A 16212-nucleotide genomic window follows, 5' to 3' on the forward strand; every position below is an offset into this window, starting at 1 on the left:
GAGTTGAGCCTCTTCTTTTTTTTCCCCACCCTGCAGCAGGGAGCGGGATCCTGGATGCGGCCGGGTGTTGTGCCCGACTCATCGCATGGTTGTGAGCATGTCGAGCTTCAAACCTGGACTTTCTCTGGAAGGAGGTGGCGTCACCGGATCCGACAAAAGTTAGTCTAGCTCAAAAATACCTTTTCTCTTTACTGTAGCGTTTTAAAATAAGGTTGTGCAGAGCTGAACAGGCAGTGTGTACCATCAGACCATTTGTACCAAATGTTGGTTTCTCATTTAGATGACAAAGCTGGATGACTTCTTTGGAAGTAAGGTCAGGCCCTTACCGGGCAAAAAGCTTTGCTGTTAAAATAAGCCAAAAGCCCAGGTCACTCTGAAGTTACAATTTGTTAAATTTGTCAAATTTGTCGAGGAGTGGCTTTTTTGAGCAGCTGGCAGAGTTGAGGCGGTACAGATATCCCCCAGACCGCTGCGGCTCTGCAGTTAAATAGGGTTCTGTTATGGCAAGTGCCAACCCATTGTTGTTTGGCAAAAGGGGTCTTACTAAACAGCGGCTTTGCTTGCTTGGACAAAACGTACTGATTTTTCAGCCATAACTTGAGAAATTTCCCCAACGCTGGAGTAATGCAGTGCTATGGGCAGGATGTTCCAAAGATGTTGTCCAAAATAGGAATGACTTGCCAGTGAGTAACAGAAATTGCTGGTGTCGTACAGGGTCACTGCTTAAAACGGTATTTAATGTTAGAGATGACATCTTGAAAACTCTGAGTACTTGAAGCTGCTTGACAAGCATTAGGTAGGAGTCTGTGGGCGGAAACACTTCAGGCTGATCCTTCTTGTGTTTGGGTCTGCTTGTGCTGCCTGCACGAGGTGAATTTGCAAGCCTCTAACTTCTCTTATTGTGTGGTTACTTATTTGATAATAAAATTCTTGTTGGGGCCTTAAATGTTATGATGCTGGAAGGAAATGCTTTGTTAAGCTCCATGTTTCTGTCATGTGGCGTTTATAAGGTGTTTCATTGTAGTAGGAATGCATTTAATATTTGCAAGGAATGGAGTAAATGTCATTGTGACAAAGCATTCCTTACATCTGGTATAAGCAATTGCTGCAAAGCTTTTGGAATTGACATGGTGTCTGTTCTCTAGCTGCCAGGACCTGTAATTCTGAATAAAACAGAATACTTTTTTTTAGAATTATTTTAAATGTTAGCGTTACCAGGTAGAAAAGTCTTGTTTTATCTGATAAGTCTCCAGAGTAATCTAAACTTTGTACTTAAATGACCTATGTGCTTAGTGCTTTAGATTTCCATTTCTGTTAGGCCAAATGTAAATCTCATGGCTGGCCATGAGTAAAAAAAAAAAAAAAAAAAAAATGGTGCTGGTTTCTGTTGTTTCAACATAATTTTGTGAAAATCGCAACAAGGCAGTCTTTTCTCAGGGGGCCTTGTGGATGCAGGTGGGGACTGGCAGGTATTGGTGATGTTTTCAAAGTGAAACTGAAAACACGCTTTTTTTTTTAAGCTACTTTGAAACACTTGTTTCTGAAAGCAAGAAAAGAATAGGAAATACAGTTATTGCTATTCCCTGTGGGTTTAATTTTAGTGAGCAGGACCATACTTGCTATGCAAAGTAGAAGTGTTATTTCTGCTATAAATTGGAAACTGGTGTGCCATGGAGACATTATAATTGAGACTGCAGCATTTGTAGTCCTTGATGTGAAACAATAGCTATTTCTGGGTGTTAGAAGCAGAATGGGAAATTAAACTATGGCTTACACTTTTATACTTCTCCTTAGTTTTAGCCTTGCATGAATTAAAGTTCATAATAGGAAAGAACCCCCAAACCTTCGATGCTCTTTGTGTTCCTGTAATAGGATACAGAAGTGTAGGGCAGTCCTGTGTCTATTCAGAAATATTTCACACTTCTTGCTTAGCGCTGTTTGGCAAGCAATGTTAAATTTAGGAGTGTGGCGCACAGAATTTCAGTTTGACAATCTCTGCTTCTTGAGATTAAAACCAAGACCTGGAAGACCTCAATGTTTGTTCCACGTGATGCTGGTAACTCATAAATTAAAAAGTTGCTCTCTGTACAGCATCTCCCCAAATGTCCTCGCCACCTGTTGAATTGTTTTCAGTTTTTTTTTAATTTCGAAAGTAATCTCTCTTCCCCTTTATTCCATGAATGAGATAAAGTAAACAAGAATGTGGTTCTGCTGTTGGGTGTCAGATGTAATAGAGAAGTTTAAGGAAGCGATCGTTGATTGCCAAGCTGCGCTCGTGTTACAATAGCGAGTTAAGGTTTTCATACAGAAATAATTTCTAGGAGCCTTTTCTTTCTGGAGACAGTAGCTGATTGTCCCTCCGCTTAGGAAAGACAATTTTGAACAGCTGAAAACTGCGAAAAGAATCCAGAATTTGTTGCGAGCCTTGTGACTTTCCATGGGAAGTAACTGTGAAGGCTGCAAGTCCTCTCCATGTAGTGCAGTCTGTAACTTATCTGTTCAGGATCATGCTTCCTCTCTTCTGGACTTCTATTACTTTTAGAGTTAGAAGGATCTAAAAATATTGCAAGTGATGTTTTCTCTTGTTTCTGGCTGGCTATGCTGTATTATTGGCAGCCGTAAAGAACGTTTGGAGGCTTTTGTGTGTATATAGGCATACAATGCTGCTGAATTCCATAAAGTCATTCAGTAGCTTCTGCATTTGCAAGACAACGTCAGCCTCGTTTGTTGTAAAACACACACGGAGGGTTCGTAGCTACTCATAATGCCAAATGGTGCAGCCCGGAATACAGATGCCTGCATGTTTGAGAGAGGACTCCCGAGCTCATGTCGGATATCGGTGCAGGAGGCTCCAGCGTGACAAGGAAGTGAGCTGGAGGGGAAAAATGTTTAATTTGATAATGGAAATTCTGCTAATATTTAAATATCTTCACCATCCCAGGTGTTTGAAGTTGGGAATGTTGAAAACCTTAAGTTTGGCCAGTATTTGATTCCTCAGCTTGCTTTTAGCTTTTGATCATGAGCTGTGATGGAAATACTGTTTAAACGAGTCCTTTGAAAACGGCTGTTCGAGGCTTCCTCGGTAGCTGAGTTTCACATGTAACTTAGTTTGGTAGTGTTTGTGCTTCCCAGGTTGGTGCCTTTTTAGAACTTGAAATGGCCATATAACTACAGACACTCTTCCAAAAGAGGTCCCTTGTTTACATGGCATAGTAATGCTGAGTAATTATTATTGGTATTCAGAGTAGTTCACTGTGGTGAGTGTTTGAACCACTGTATGTATGTAATGCTCGAATACAACTATCAGGTCTTTTGCCTGTTTTTAGAGACTGAAAACTTTTGCCAAATATCAGGAATAATTTCAGGCTTGAAGTCCTATGTAGGTACTTTCAATGGTATCTAACTCGCTTGGAACAAGGAAGATGCTAATAAGCTATTTAAATACTTTTTTTAAAATACTTTGCTGCTTCCTATTGTAGCTTAGCTGCCTGCTTCTGGCCACTTTGGCCTGCCTTGTGCTAGTGTGTTGGCGATCATGGTGCCTTTTGGCGGTGCCAGTGGTCTTGCCAGCTGTTTTGGGCAGTGTTTGGGAGCTGATGGGAGAGCTGGTAGGCATTACCACTGTCCAGTAAGGAAAAAAAAAATCTGAAAGAATTGGCTTAGGAGGGACATGTGTATCCCTCTGGTGTCCTCCCTTTGGACAAGCATGGAGTCCAAACAGCTTAAGTGTTTTGCGACTTCTCCATGACCATGTAACGGTGTACACCTTTCCTTGTCGCCGCACTCTGGCATGTCTGTTTGACAGCAAAAGGTTGTAGTCCTCTGTGGATTTATTGGGGAGAGGAACCAAATACTGCTGCTGGGGACAGGGGAACAAACTGAGAGCCCTGGAAGAAGGTGGTTCTTGGCCATAACCTAGGAGTAACTGGGTGGTAGCCTGTGTACCTACCTAAAACTCTGCTTCTTGGCCTTCTCTGGAGCTACTGGTGGTTTCTAGGCAGTGCCCACTTATTCATCCTGGCATATTAAGTTCCTTCCAACCTTTTTTTAGTGTGTTCTTGGTTTTTTGTCTTTCTCAGTTAAAACTTTTACATCCCAGAGCACCATGTGGCACTTCTCATTTCCAGTGCAAGGATCATGTCTTGGCCATCTGCTTCAAAAATAGGTCTTCTGGGAAAATACTCGTGGCTGAAGCGTAAAGGTGTGAAAGAGAAAAGGTTTTTCTTCTGACTTGATTCTCTGCCTTACTTCCTGGTCCAAGGCACCCTCCATGTTCTGGGACACCGTGAACATGCCTTTTCATGTGGGGAAGGGTGCATGTTAATTCACAAAAGATCAAGCTTTGATTGCTTTGTGATTTGAGGAATTTGAGACCTGGAGGTAGATCATCCCAATGCGGGAAATTAAAATCTTGGATATTTGCTTATTGCCTTTACAGCCCTTTAGAAAAATGGTGTGCACTTGATGGAGTGATATTTTGTGTGTTATTTCACCAGATGAAAGATGCAGACTCTGTTTTCTGGTGGATAAACGGGATAGAGTAGGAGCTCCTGCTCAGAAGGATTCTGCTTGTGCACAGTTAAAGTCCTCCTGAGGTGGAGAATACATACTAAAAACATACAACCAGAAGAATCTGTAAAATTGCAACTGAAAATAGTCAGAACTGACCTCTTTGGGTGTCAGTTCAAAGGATATTTTTTTAAAACTTACTGTCTGCCTATTCCTGTTAAGGAGAAAGCATGAAGACACTTTCTTCCAAGATAAAGAAATGAAAATCTTAAGCGGTTCGGAAGACTTCCACTTCCTGCCTGGTATCAGTAAGCCAAGTCAACCTCTGACGGAGTGTGTTGGGTAAGCCATATGAGTGTGCTACCCTGGCAAGGTGTGTTCGACCTGTTTACTTTAGCAAAGCTTTTTCAGAGCCACAGAGGAAGTAGCTGGTATTTAAACAAATCCATTACATAAAAATCATGGTGGGACATACTTGATTTTAACATTCCTGTGCTGCTTTGATGTGTGTGTAAACTGGTAAAATAGTCGGTGTATAGTGAAGTATTTCATGCTGGGTAGCTTCCTTTTTGGTTTTCTGAGCTGAGGCAGTGTGGCCTGTTCTTGGTAGGCTCCCACTGCTGCTTGGCTTGAAACGCCAACAAACTCAAACTGTTCCGGTGCTTTGAGTTTCTTTGGGTGTCTAATGGTCATCCCAAGTGATGTGGTTTTTTTTGAGATGCAGGGGCATGACTATCTGTATGTTGCTCTTGACTTGGGCAGTTCCCATTCCCTCACTGCATGGGTACAGCTGTTTGCAGGGCCAAATAATGAATGGGATCAGTGAACTTTCTGATTAAATGTGCCTCTTCTTCCCTGCTCTTATCAGTCAGCCCACTTTATTTGACCCTGCGAGCAGTTGCTTTGCTCCACTTGCCAGAAGCGATGGTGGTTGAATTGCTGAACTCTGCACTGTCAGCAAAAGACATGCGTGTGTTATCTACACCTGAAGACTGTTTTTGTGCCCTGTTTTGGGTGCATGTATATTTATAGGTGCTTATTTAACTTTTGAAAGAGCTCTGGATAGTTTTTCAAAACTTTGATCCCTTCTGCAGCTGATAACTTTGGATTGCACAGTTCTTGTGTAACAAAATACAAATGCAATAAGCATTCCTTTGTCTGGCAGAAATGTGGAGAGGGATTAGGGGAAAACAGGAGAACTCACATGAGTAAACAGTCTCCCTTGCAATGTGCTTTTCTGTGTGGGGAGAATAACTTACTGTAAGTTAACTCATAATAATCTACATCCTAGTCAGGCTCAGGGATCTGAGAAACAGGGAGGTGGAAGGAATGGTCTGGGAAGAAGAGGAGTTAAGGAGTTCTTCTGGGAAGAAGGGAGCGTGTGTGCGAGAGCCATGTCTTGAGGGGGTAACCAAAGGAGAAACCTCCCAAGGCCTGATGAGACTCCAGAATGGGTGCTCAGAAGTGTCAGAGCTTTGGTGATTGGTGTATTTTAAAACTAGGCCAAACAGCAACCTTTTGGTAAAAAGTTAGGAAGGAGAACACTCCCAACACTTAGTTAGTGGCTTCGTTTCTTTTCTGGGAGCTCTAACAAGCTCTAGTAAGCCCTGACCACAAGTCCTTGCCTTAAAGTGAAGAGTGATGGTTCTCATTCTGGGATCACTTTTTCAGGTGTAGAAAAATGCAGTAGATGCTATAAATATGAATTTTGTTTTTTGGATGAAGTGGAAGGCATTTGGGGTAAAATCCCACCTAATATGCATACAGGAAAATAAAGTAACAATTTCTAAGGACTATGAAGATCTGATGAACAAATGTGTATGACATCTTTGTTTTGGTAGTTAGTAATACTTATGTGATGACTGAAAGGCTGTCTGAGCAAATTGAGGTAGTATTGTTTGATTTATACATATTGTATATATGCTTTAGCATGTTCTGTAATAACCCTTCTCTTTATTTTACTTGGTAAAATGATGTGTTTGGAACTTACTTACTTCATAGAATCATTTGGTTGGAAAAGACCTTTAAGATCGAGTTCAACTGTACCTGTCCACTACTAAACCATGTCTCTTAAGCACCTCGTCTGCCCAGCTTTAAATACCCCCAGGGATGGGGACTCAACCACTTCCCTGGCCAGCCTGTTCCAGTGAAGAAACTTTATCTAATCCTCAATCTAAACCTCCCCTGGTGCAACTTGAGGCCATTTCCCCTCGTCCCGTCACCTGTTCCCTGGGAGCAGAGCCTGACGCTCCCCCCCTCCTCTCAGGCATTTGTAGGGAGCAATAAGGTCTCCCCTCAGCCTCCTCTTCTCCAGGCTCAGCACCCCCAGCTCCCCCAGCCACTCGCTCGCCGCCTGGGCCTCTTGGCCACCTGGGCACACTGCTGGCTCATATTCAGCTGCCTGTCGACCAACACCCCCAGGTCCTTTTCCAATGGGCAGCTTCCCAGCCACTCTTCCCCTCGCCTGTAGCGTTGCGTGGGGTGGTTGTGACCCCAGTGCAGGACCCAGCCCTTGGCCTTGATGAACCTCACCCAATTGGCCTGGGCCCATGGATCCAGCCTGGCCAGGTCCCTCTGCAGAGCCCTCTTCCCCTCCAGCAGATCAACGCTCCTACCCAGCTTGGTGTCATCTGCAAACTGACTGAGGGTGCCCTCGATCCCCTTGTCCAGATGATGGATAAAGATGTTAAACAGAACTGGGCCCAGTGCTGAGCCCTGGGGGGACACCACTTGTGACTGGTTGCCAGCTGGATTTAACTCTATTCACCACCACATTTGTATTGTTAAGAGAGCTGATATTAGTACTTGAAATTAACTCTGCCATATTTTTATGTTGGATGATCATAGTTGATAGCAAATGCGAGTGTAGTTCTGTATGACAGTAACAGTCAAGTATAATGGGATACAGTTGTGGACTATTGCGGTTTAGAAATGTAAGATGCTTTGCCTTCAATTGGGAATTCTGTGTTGGTGTGCTGCAAATGGGTTCAGAGATTGTACAGAAACTGTTAAGATGCTTGCTTCTTGGCTTGCTTGTTTTAACTTTTGAACCTCTCATCTGCTTGGTGTCGTTAATCTACTTTGAGGGTTACTGTTTGGGAACTGGCTTTGTGTATCTGATGCTTAGTTTTTAGCTGGGATGATAGCTTCTAGGAGCAGAGTGCCAAGACTTGAAGTTGTCTTTAGGGATGCCTGGGATGGCTGATAGTGAAACTGGAGGGAGGGAGCTCAGAGATGTTTGGGATCTGTCGTCCTTGTGTACCACAGCGCAGTTCTCCTGACCCGTGTACTGCTATCACTTGCCAGGGTATCTCCACAGGCTGGCAGTGCTGTGATTTGGAAGAGGCTGGGTGCCAGCCCTTTCAGTGCGTTTAATTATGCTAATGACTGGCAGATAATTATTCATATTGCTAGCCTTCACATTGGTAGTAAAGCAGGACTGATTAGGTGGGTTTTTCCTCTTGCAGAAGCACAGTGTCTGATGACAGATAGCAATATCTTAGTGGGAGGGGAACAAGGGATATCTTTGTCAGCGAGTGCACAGTCCACCAAATACAAAATTGCATGTCCAGGTTTGTTTCTTATTCACTATGGAAAGGGAGATGCTCCAGGTGCTTTGGAGGGTCTGCACATACTTGCTGGTTTAACTCGACTGATTTAGAAATACTACAGATTAAATGAGCGCAAGTTTGTATAGAGGCAGGTCTTCAAAGCCCTTAAATGAGAAAATGGTGGAAAAAATTTGAGGTTTCCTATTTTCTGCAACTGCTGTCTGACTTATGTTTTGTTATTTCTGTATTGAATCCCAACAGAGCATTTTCTCATAACTCGAAGGGAGCTCAGGTAGTTGGTTAAAAATGCATGCAGCCGTTAGAGACTGCAGTTACGATGTTGGGTGTATCTTGTTAAAGAATAGGGATGAGAATGAACAAGAGAATTGCTAAACTCTTCATGCCTCCAGAATATCCTTTCTTCAAAGGTGGCTTCTGTGGAGCCCTTGGAGGCAAAAGTTCTGGGGTGTAAACAGGCAAAATTAATTCTTACAGTGGAAATCCCAGCTCATAAAATAGGATGTTGCCAGGACTCTGTTTTGTTGGCTATAAAACTAAGTAAGACTAAATGAGCAGAGTATGGTAAATAAACTGCAAAGTCATCATTAAAAAATGGTTTGAACTAGAAGAGGCTTGTTGGGAGAAGGATGCTGGCAGATTTTCCTAGTGCAGATGTAGCTTCTGCCAGCAGAAAAAAGTGCTTTTGCAGGTATAGCTGCTTTTGTGCAGGGAAGCGATACAAGCTATAACCACAGCTGCTCTGGGGCTTTTGCCAAGGTAAAGATGTTGCTAAAGATTGCATCCCCATGACACTGATGTATTGGCAATGATTTTTGGGGCCTATCTGGTTTAGAAGTGTTGAGATGGCTAAATTTTTTTTTTCTTTTTTTTCTTGCTTGCTTGAGGGTTGTAGAGTAAGGCGTAGGCATCACTGGGGTAGATTTACTGCCCATTTGTCAGGGTGACATCATGTGTGTATAAAACATATTTTGCCAGTAAATACTTCAAAGGGTTAAGCACTTTCTGTTTTGTATTGCATTGCAATTTGGCAAGGCATCAGTCTTTCTGCTGAATGATGCAGTGATGATACATGGGCAAGGTCTGCTGTCAGAAAATGAGAAGGTGGTGGTAAGAACTGGGATCCGGTTGTGGAGCTGGATTGCTAAATGGGGATGCTTGTTAAATCTGTGCTGGATGGTGAGTGACTGCTGTGACATGGTGCACCCAAGTGCTCCCTTTAGCCAGGTATGTGCAAGAGTAAACAAGCTTCAGGCCTTTGTGCAGTGATGGGGAGATGAAGTCAGCTTGTGGGAAGTGTGGGGTTTTTTTATTTCTTTCCTAAAGTACTATGTAGTGTGTTGCTGCTTTGGTGAGTGGGTAAATTTTCCTCTCTGTCCAAGTGAAGCATGCCAGAGGAGGTAAGAGTGGTGCTGCTTTGAGAAAAGGACAAAATCGGAAGCAATAAGGGACAGAGAAGTGAGGAGAAATACCTAGTGCTTGGATGCTTGCCACACTGAGGCCTGGAGGAGAAAAATAAGATGGAAGAATGTTAAGGATTTTTTCATTGTAAATATTCTCTAATGTTCTTGTAAAGTGCCACTGGGTAAAAATTCATCAGCCAAACCTGTGTCACGTTGTCTCTGAAGGGGTTAACTGTTGCATGCCACCGGTGACTGTGTATCAAAATACATTTGAGCTAACCTGGCCATTGCCATGAGAAAAGTTTTTAATAGGTATGGCTTTCGTTTACATTTCATTGTAGCTCTTTTACCGATTTTTGTGGGTGTGACTTCATTGTGCGCATGGAAGAAGTTACGTGCCTTACCATTTTCTTCTCCCTGTCTGTATATTTGTTGGAGAATGTTAATTATAACATTCTGAAGTGGAAGTCCGGATTCAGGACACAGGCTGCACAGGCGTGTTATTTTAAGATTTTTGCATCGTAAGTATTTCCCTCCAAGTACCTGTGAATCCGAGAGCTCTGACTGCTGCTGCAAGAGGTAGTCTGTCCTTTTGCTCCCTTTCTTGTCAGAGGAGGAAAAGGCTGCGTAATCGGGCACTGCAGTAACTGCCAGGTGAGAAGAACCACATGTTTGTGCTGGTGGTGCGCTTTGGGGTAAGGCTCTGTTCGCTGTCAGGGGCTATCCTGGAGACAACGAATTTTAAGGAATGAACTCAACGGTGGTTATCTTGAGGTGATGTATAATTTGGCTGGATTATATCTTCTGTGATAAGTTGTTTTTCTTTGTGTTAGGACACGCTGTGATAGATGTTCTCCATTACTGCCCAGTAACAAAAGCAGGTGGGAGACAGATCACCCAACAAATTGAGACTTAACCATCATTTGAGAGATGTATTTATGCTGAACATCCTTGGGTCTGATCCTGTGCTTGCACACTATCTAAAGAGAGGACACCGTTTCTTTATTCATCATCTTGAAGGACTATTGAGACCAGGAAAAGGACAATTTGAGACACCTTTCCAGAGAATTTAATCCAGAAAATCCATTACTTGTTTTCTTGGCACATGCTTGAGCCTGCAGACAGACCTGCTACGGAAACTTTCTATGGAAAAAGAACACAAGTTATCAGGAATTTACCCTTCCCAGTATTGCTGTGATGCTGGGAGTCAGAAAAATATCCTCATCCTCTCAGACTTTCCCTGATTCAAGTATGCCATAGTATCATTATTTCTTCAAGTTATCCTAGGAAAAAATAGTCTTTTGACATCATGAGATACTATAGGATACTCTTCTTGGAAGGACTTTGCAGGTGTGTTTTTAATTTTAAGTGGAACAGACATTTTTTGGTCAGTTACTGTTCTGGTACAGCAGATCTTCGTGAATGAAGTGTGATAGAAGATCTTCAGGAATGACGTGAGGGTTTGGCCTTTTTCAAAGGACATACTGTTGATCAAAGATACGTTTTGTAAAACTGCCATCAAAAGAGCAAATTCTCAAAACCATTCTTTGTGGCTGTAAGACTGGGTCTTGTGCAGTACAGATTTCCTTCTGAGGTGAAGTACTTCAGATACCTTCATAGATCTGCTAATAGCATCCTCCTAAGACTTACTGCCCACCCAGTGCCTTTTGACCAGGTAATGCCTTTGAATGTGCTTAAAGCCGCAAAAGTGAAGTTCTGTTATCCTAAGGGCGTGCAAAATCCATGGAGAAGTCCCAGCTACTACTGACCAGTAAGTAGTTCACTGGCCAGGGTTGAAACGTTCTTTACATTGTGTGAGCTGCTGGAAACTGGAGCTAACGGAGCTAGCCGTTTTGCTACCTGATGGGGAGGAATGGTGCCAGTTTCCTACAGATCCATCAAGCCCATGAAATGGGTACAGCCCTATGGGTGAATCTGGCACTGTACAATGCTGACTGTGCTGAAAAGTGAAATTAATGTACTGATAGGTATTTGAGTGAAGAAAAAGAAACAGGGAAAGCTTTTAAATTTTTTTTGAGACACCTCAGACTTCTATAAAGTGATTTAAGGGAAAAAGTTGTAAAGTAACATTCCTTTTTCAGCTTTATTGCTTTACCATCTCTTTCTGCCTGCAAACAGGAGGGTTTCTGTGGCTCACATTGGCAGACCTGCACTCTCCCAGAAATACACAGTTCATTCAGAAGCTGAGTTGCTGAAGACAGCAGCGTTCCCCTGAAACCCAAATCTGGTGCTTTGGGTTGTTTTCCTTCTATCAGTTTGATGGGTAGCTGACCTGACATGCCACTTCCAGTCTTTCCAATGCTGACTAATAAAAGACTTTTAAAGAAAAGTGTATTTCTGTCTTGGTTACGTTAAGGACACATCTTTGTAGAGATTGGTGGTATTCCCACAGTTTACTATCAAAATCTTCTGTCTGGTAGCTCAGCAGAATACAGACCCCAGACACTGTAATGAGGATATAGGCAGCACTAGGTCCTGCTCTGGTTAGTAGCTGGACTGCACTCCTGAGCAACCACCTCCCTCAAGATCTGTCATGCAAATGGAGAAAGCTTTTGGAAGAAAGACGACAAACATTGTTTCTCATCAAGACAGTGAATCTTTCTGGATAATGCTTTCTGAGATGTACGACAAAAATGCTGGTGGGATAATGGAGGAGAAAAGTAGGACCTCTGGCTGTAACTTGCATCAAATTGTTTTAAAGTCTTTGGGACAAGAAGATTTGGAGAGTGTGTTGACAGGGGGAAGACCCAACCTTGGCGTGTCTGACATGTCACTCTCAGCAGACTGATTTCACAAACAAATTTCTTGGAAGCAAGTCCCTGTTGTCAGAGTTGTGCCAACTCAGCTGTCTGGCGACACGGTGATCCTCATCTGGGTTATAATAAACCAGTGACCCCCTTAACCCAGGTCTGTTCCTCTGTCTGGTTCATGTGTAGCCGTGCAAGCAGTTGGGCTCCCATTGCTGCATGGTCAGTCCCAGGAGCTGACGGTTGCGCGAGCTTGTGTTGCTGCTGAAATAAATATTTCTGAGCTGCTACTCCTTGGTCTGGAGGCAATGGGATGCAGCTTCTTTGGAGCAGGTTCCGAAAAGCACATTTTACTGCCCTGCCTAGTTACTGCCCTATTTCCAAGTAAAATAATAATCCAAGCAGCTGTTACTTTATCTTACAAGCAAAAATAGAGCTGGTGCATGGCTAAGCTGTTTTGGGTTTCTGGAGTCTTCCTCAGTGTCTCTTAAATCTTGTGCAAGGGAAGAGATTTCTTACCTGGGTCTGATCAACCCATGCTCTTGGGCTAAGCCAAGGGGTTTTGATACATGTTGCCTAGTTGCTAAACTCTTCTGCTTTTATTCAGCATTGTTTATTTCTGTAAAGAAAGCATTTTTTTGCATTCTTCCTGAACCAATATAGTATTTTTTTCTTCAAGCCCCACACTAGGGAGTTGTCATATTGGCTTGAGACCCAAATTGATACCATACCCATGTGTCTTTGCTAGTCTTCTGGAGACTGGTGGTCTGACAGTCAAATGATGCTGCTTTCTGCCCCTGGGGATGCTTGTGGTCTGGGGAAACCCAATGGTTTTCTTCTGTGTTCGATGGAGTTGGATATGTTTGTGGCACAGGTATGTGGACAGTGCAGTAACTCTGGTAGGTCAAAATGAAGTGTAATGGGGTGAGAATTTTTATACTGCAGGTTCACGTACAGTAGAGGAAAAACAGAACCTGGGGTTCTGGAAGAGCAGTGATGTGTAATGTCAAGAGGGAAGGGGGCTGAAATGTCCTTTGTGGCTGCTGCTTGTGCAAGTAATACTCTATGGATGAGCAGGGAAGGTGACTACGTGTTGTTTGTGATTGGCAAACAGAGGTCCGATACGGCTTTTTCTAAATAGCCATCTTTTTCTTTCATTGATTTCTCATCCTAACAGGAGCAATGCTGTGGGGCACTGGATATTGACTGAAGGTTTGGCATGAGGAGGAAATTGGTAATTGCCAAGAGCCTGGACTCTACCTGGATGAACCTGCAGATCCTTTACATTCAGGATAGCCAAAACTCTTTTGGGTTGCAGGTTGGGCTTTTAATATCACCTTGTCCACAGCCTGGCAGCTGTGCCTTGTGCTATGTTCTTCCTCCGTAATGGGAGATATTAAGGAGCTACTGAAATAGTAAACTGGAAGAATTATATGGAAATGATGCCATCACCGTCTCCTACTCTTTGCAAATTCATGAGTGGGAGGCAATGGGCTGAATAAACCTGTTCTGAAACGTACTCTGGTACCCACGTGCTCCCACTCCGATTCTCTCTCAGTACGTCAGCTATAGTTGCTCAGTGGCAACTCTGGAAACTATAGCTGTGGTTCGGGTTGCTTACACAGATTTGCTGAGCTTTTGCTCATGCATTGGGATTTCTTGTGGTGGGAGACACCTGGAGGAGGGAAATACTTTGGGTGATAGTGCTATTGTGGGAAGTAAAACAATAGCACTCCTTATTCTAAAAGAGCTAAAAGGGAGAAATGGTTTGTGAAAGCATGTGCGTTGGAAGACCTCTTGTTCCATAGTCCTCAAGTACGGTGGCGTAACTTGGTCAAATTCACTGGGCCTCTGTACCTGTGGGCCTTTGCTCTTCAAAGGGTTGACTTTATACTCCAGAACTGTAGCAAAGGGAAGTACAAGCCAAAGTGTTCTTCAGATTAAATGTATAAAATAAGGGTTAACATCCCTCTGTATCCTGTCATCAAACCATAGATCTCCTGGTATGGAAGCAAGTGTAGCTGAAACATTGGAAAATGCCTTCCTTGGTGGTAGCCCATATGCCGTTTCTAATTTGTGTTGAGTTGGTGGTGGAGCTTCTGCAGTCATCTGAGAGCCAGCGCTGCCCAGCACACCTGAGCAGCGTGGCAAATCCGTCCCATCTTCTTTTATTTACAGTGTGAATTCAGTTTTTGCATTTCCAAATCTGCTAATTCATCCTGGAGTTGTTGCTTTAGTATTTTTTCTTTTCTGATTTTAAAAGCTTTGTTAGACAATGGATCTTTGTTGCTGCTCCTAATCATTAACCTGAAAACTTTCCAAAAGGCTCGGAGAAAACATAAAGCAGCTGACTGCTTCATCTCTGTTTCTTGAACCAGTTAGCTGAAGTAATAGTTTTCTCCAAAGTTGTTTTTTATTATCTTCCTCTACTAAAAGAGCATACATCCATTAGAGCTAGAAATGATCAGTAAAGTGCAGATAGATTACTACAAGACGAAATCATAATATCAAGCTGCTATTTGGTGCCATCACATTATGGTATTAATTCCATAATTCTGTAAAGCCAAATTCTCAAAATTAAGAGAAGGGAAGTTAATGAGTTGAAGAAAGCTAAGGAGATGATCAACATGGCAACCGAAGCCTATGTATATGTTAATGGCAAGTTCAAGTGAAGTGGTAAATGCCAGCCGGAGGACAGCAGTTGACAGCAGTGACTGGCAATGTCACAGGGAAGTAGCCTGGCTTCATGCGGAGTTGCTTGGAAATTCCAGTAGCAGGAAACAGGTAAATTTTTGGGTGATTCAGAGGTGGGTACTTCAAAAAAGTCACTTAGTGTGGCTTCAATGGGGCTGTAGGATGCGAAGACCATATCCTCAGTGGGTGCATAGAGATTGAATAGTCCTGATCTTGTTATTTATAACAGGTGTTTGGAAGACAAGAAGCATCTCGGGTCCACCTGTGCATGCTGTACTGGCCTCATAAACCATGAGATGGCTAATGGCAGAAATGTCCCATGGTGTGATTCTCTCCCAAGCCTCAGAGAATGACAGAAGAGGAACATATGGATGTGTGGTGCCAGACCGATCCGTTTAGCTGCTGTCCCCATCTTCTCACCTCAGCCCTCTTATGTTCTGCCTGTAATTGAGCCATGGAATATTAGGTTACATGAAAGTTTTCCAGCAGCTTCTCTGAGTGCTTAGTTGGTGTTGTTTAAAAATGAGCAAGTTTGAAGTTACCCTCTTTAGTAGATCACGTCCTGGAAGTACTCAACACATCTCATCTGCTACATTCAGTTCTTGGGAATTTTATTAAGCTGCTAGAAGTGAGGTTTTGCGCTTGTGACATTTCCTTCAATCATCTCCTGAAAGAATAGATGCGAATGGATCTTCACAAATGAAGGTTGCTCAGTGCACTTGCAAAACTATGCAGATCTTACGATGACAGTCTTACTGTAATGTTATTCAGGCTAAAAACTTATTTAAAACATTTTCTACTCTGTATGTTTATGTCTAAGGTTACCTGTATGGGGCCGGGAGAGATGCAAGTGAAGAGCAGTAGTGTTCACAGAGTAGATGACCTAGTTATTGCAGAATTTTGGGCCGCGTCCACTTACCACCTGATGAAGGAAGCAGCTGCATGGTGTATGTAAGGTCTGTTGTGTTGGTTGCCCTTGCTCTGTGTTGTGGGCATAGAAGGAGCTGTTGTCCTTTGGGAGCGTCAGCGTTGCAAACCTGTTGGGTTTTGAAGTAACTGAAGACTTGTGGGAGGTTTCTGCTCTGGCACTTACTGCAGTTGAGCATTGCCTGTTTGTATTGGCCTGGAGGTTTAGGGCATGCCTGCCTGCATACCAGCTCTGTGACCTGGAGTCATCTGGAGAGGAGCGGGGGAAAAACACAGTGCACCTGATGATGCTGGTCTCCAGGTCATCAACAAGAGCTACAGCTGAGGCAAGTGAGAAGTCTC

General features: G+C 43.1%; 1 long non-coding RNA gene across 1 annotated transcript; it reads left to right on the forward strand.

Annotated features, from left to right (window-relative positions):
* Positions 1-7230: 7230 nt before the first annotated feature.
* On the forward strand, positions 7231-16190 carry LOC118452807. Its single transcript, XR_004842661.1, has 3 exons — positions 7231-15033; positions 15173-15648; positions 15764-16190. It is a non-coding gene; the product is annotated as an uncharacterized LOC118452807 (long non-coding RNA).
* The last annotated feature ends 22 nt before the right edge of the window (positions 16191-16212 follow it).

The sequence above is a fragment of the Egretta garzetta genome, unplaced genomic scaffold (genome assembly GCF_000687185.1).
Source record: "Egretta garzetta isolate BGI_Z169 unplaced genomic scaffold, ASM68718v1 scaffold287, whole genome shotgun sequence".
NCBI classification, from domain to species: Eukaryota; Metazoa; Chordata; class Aves; order Pelecaniformes; family Ardeidae; genus Egretta; species Egretta garzetta.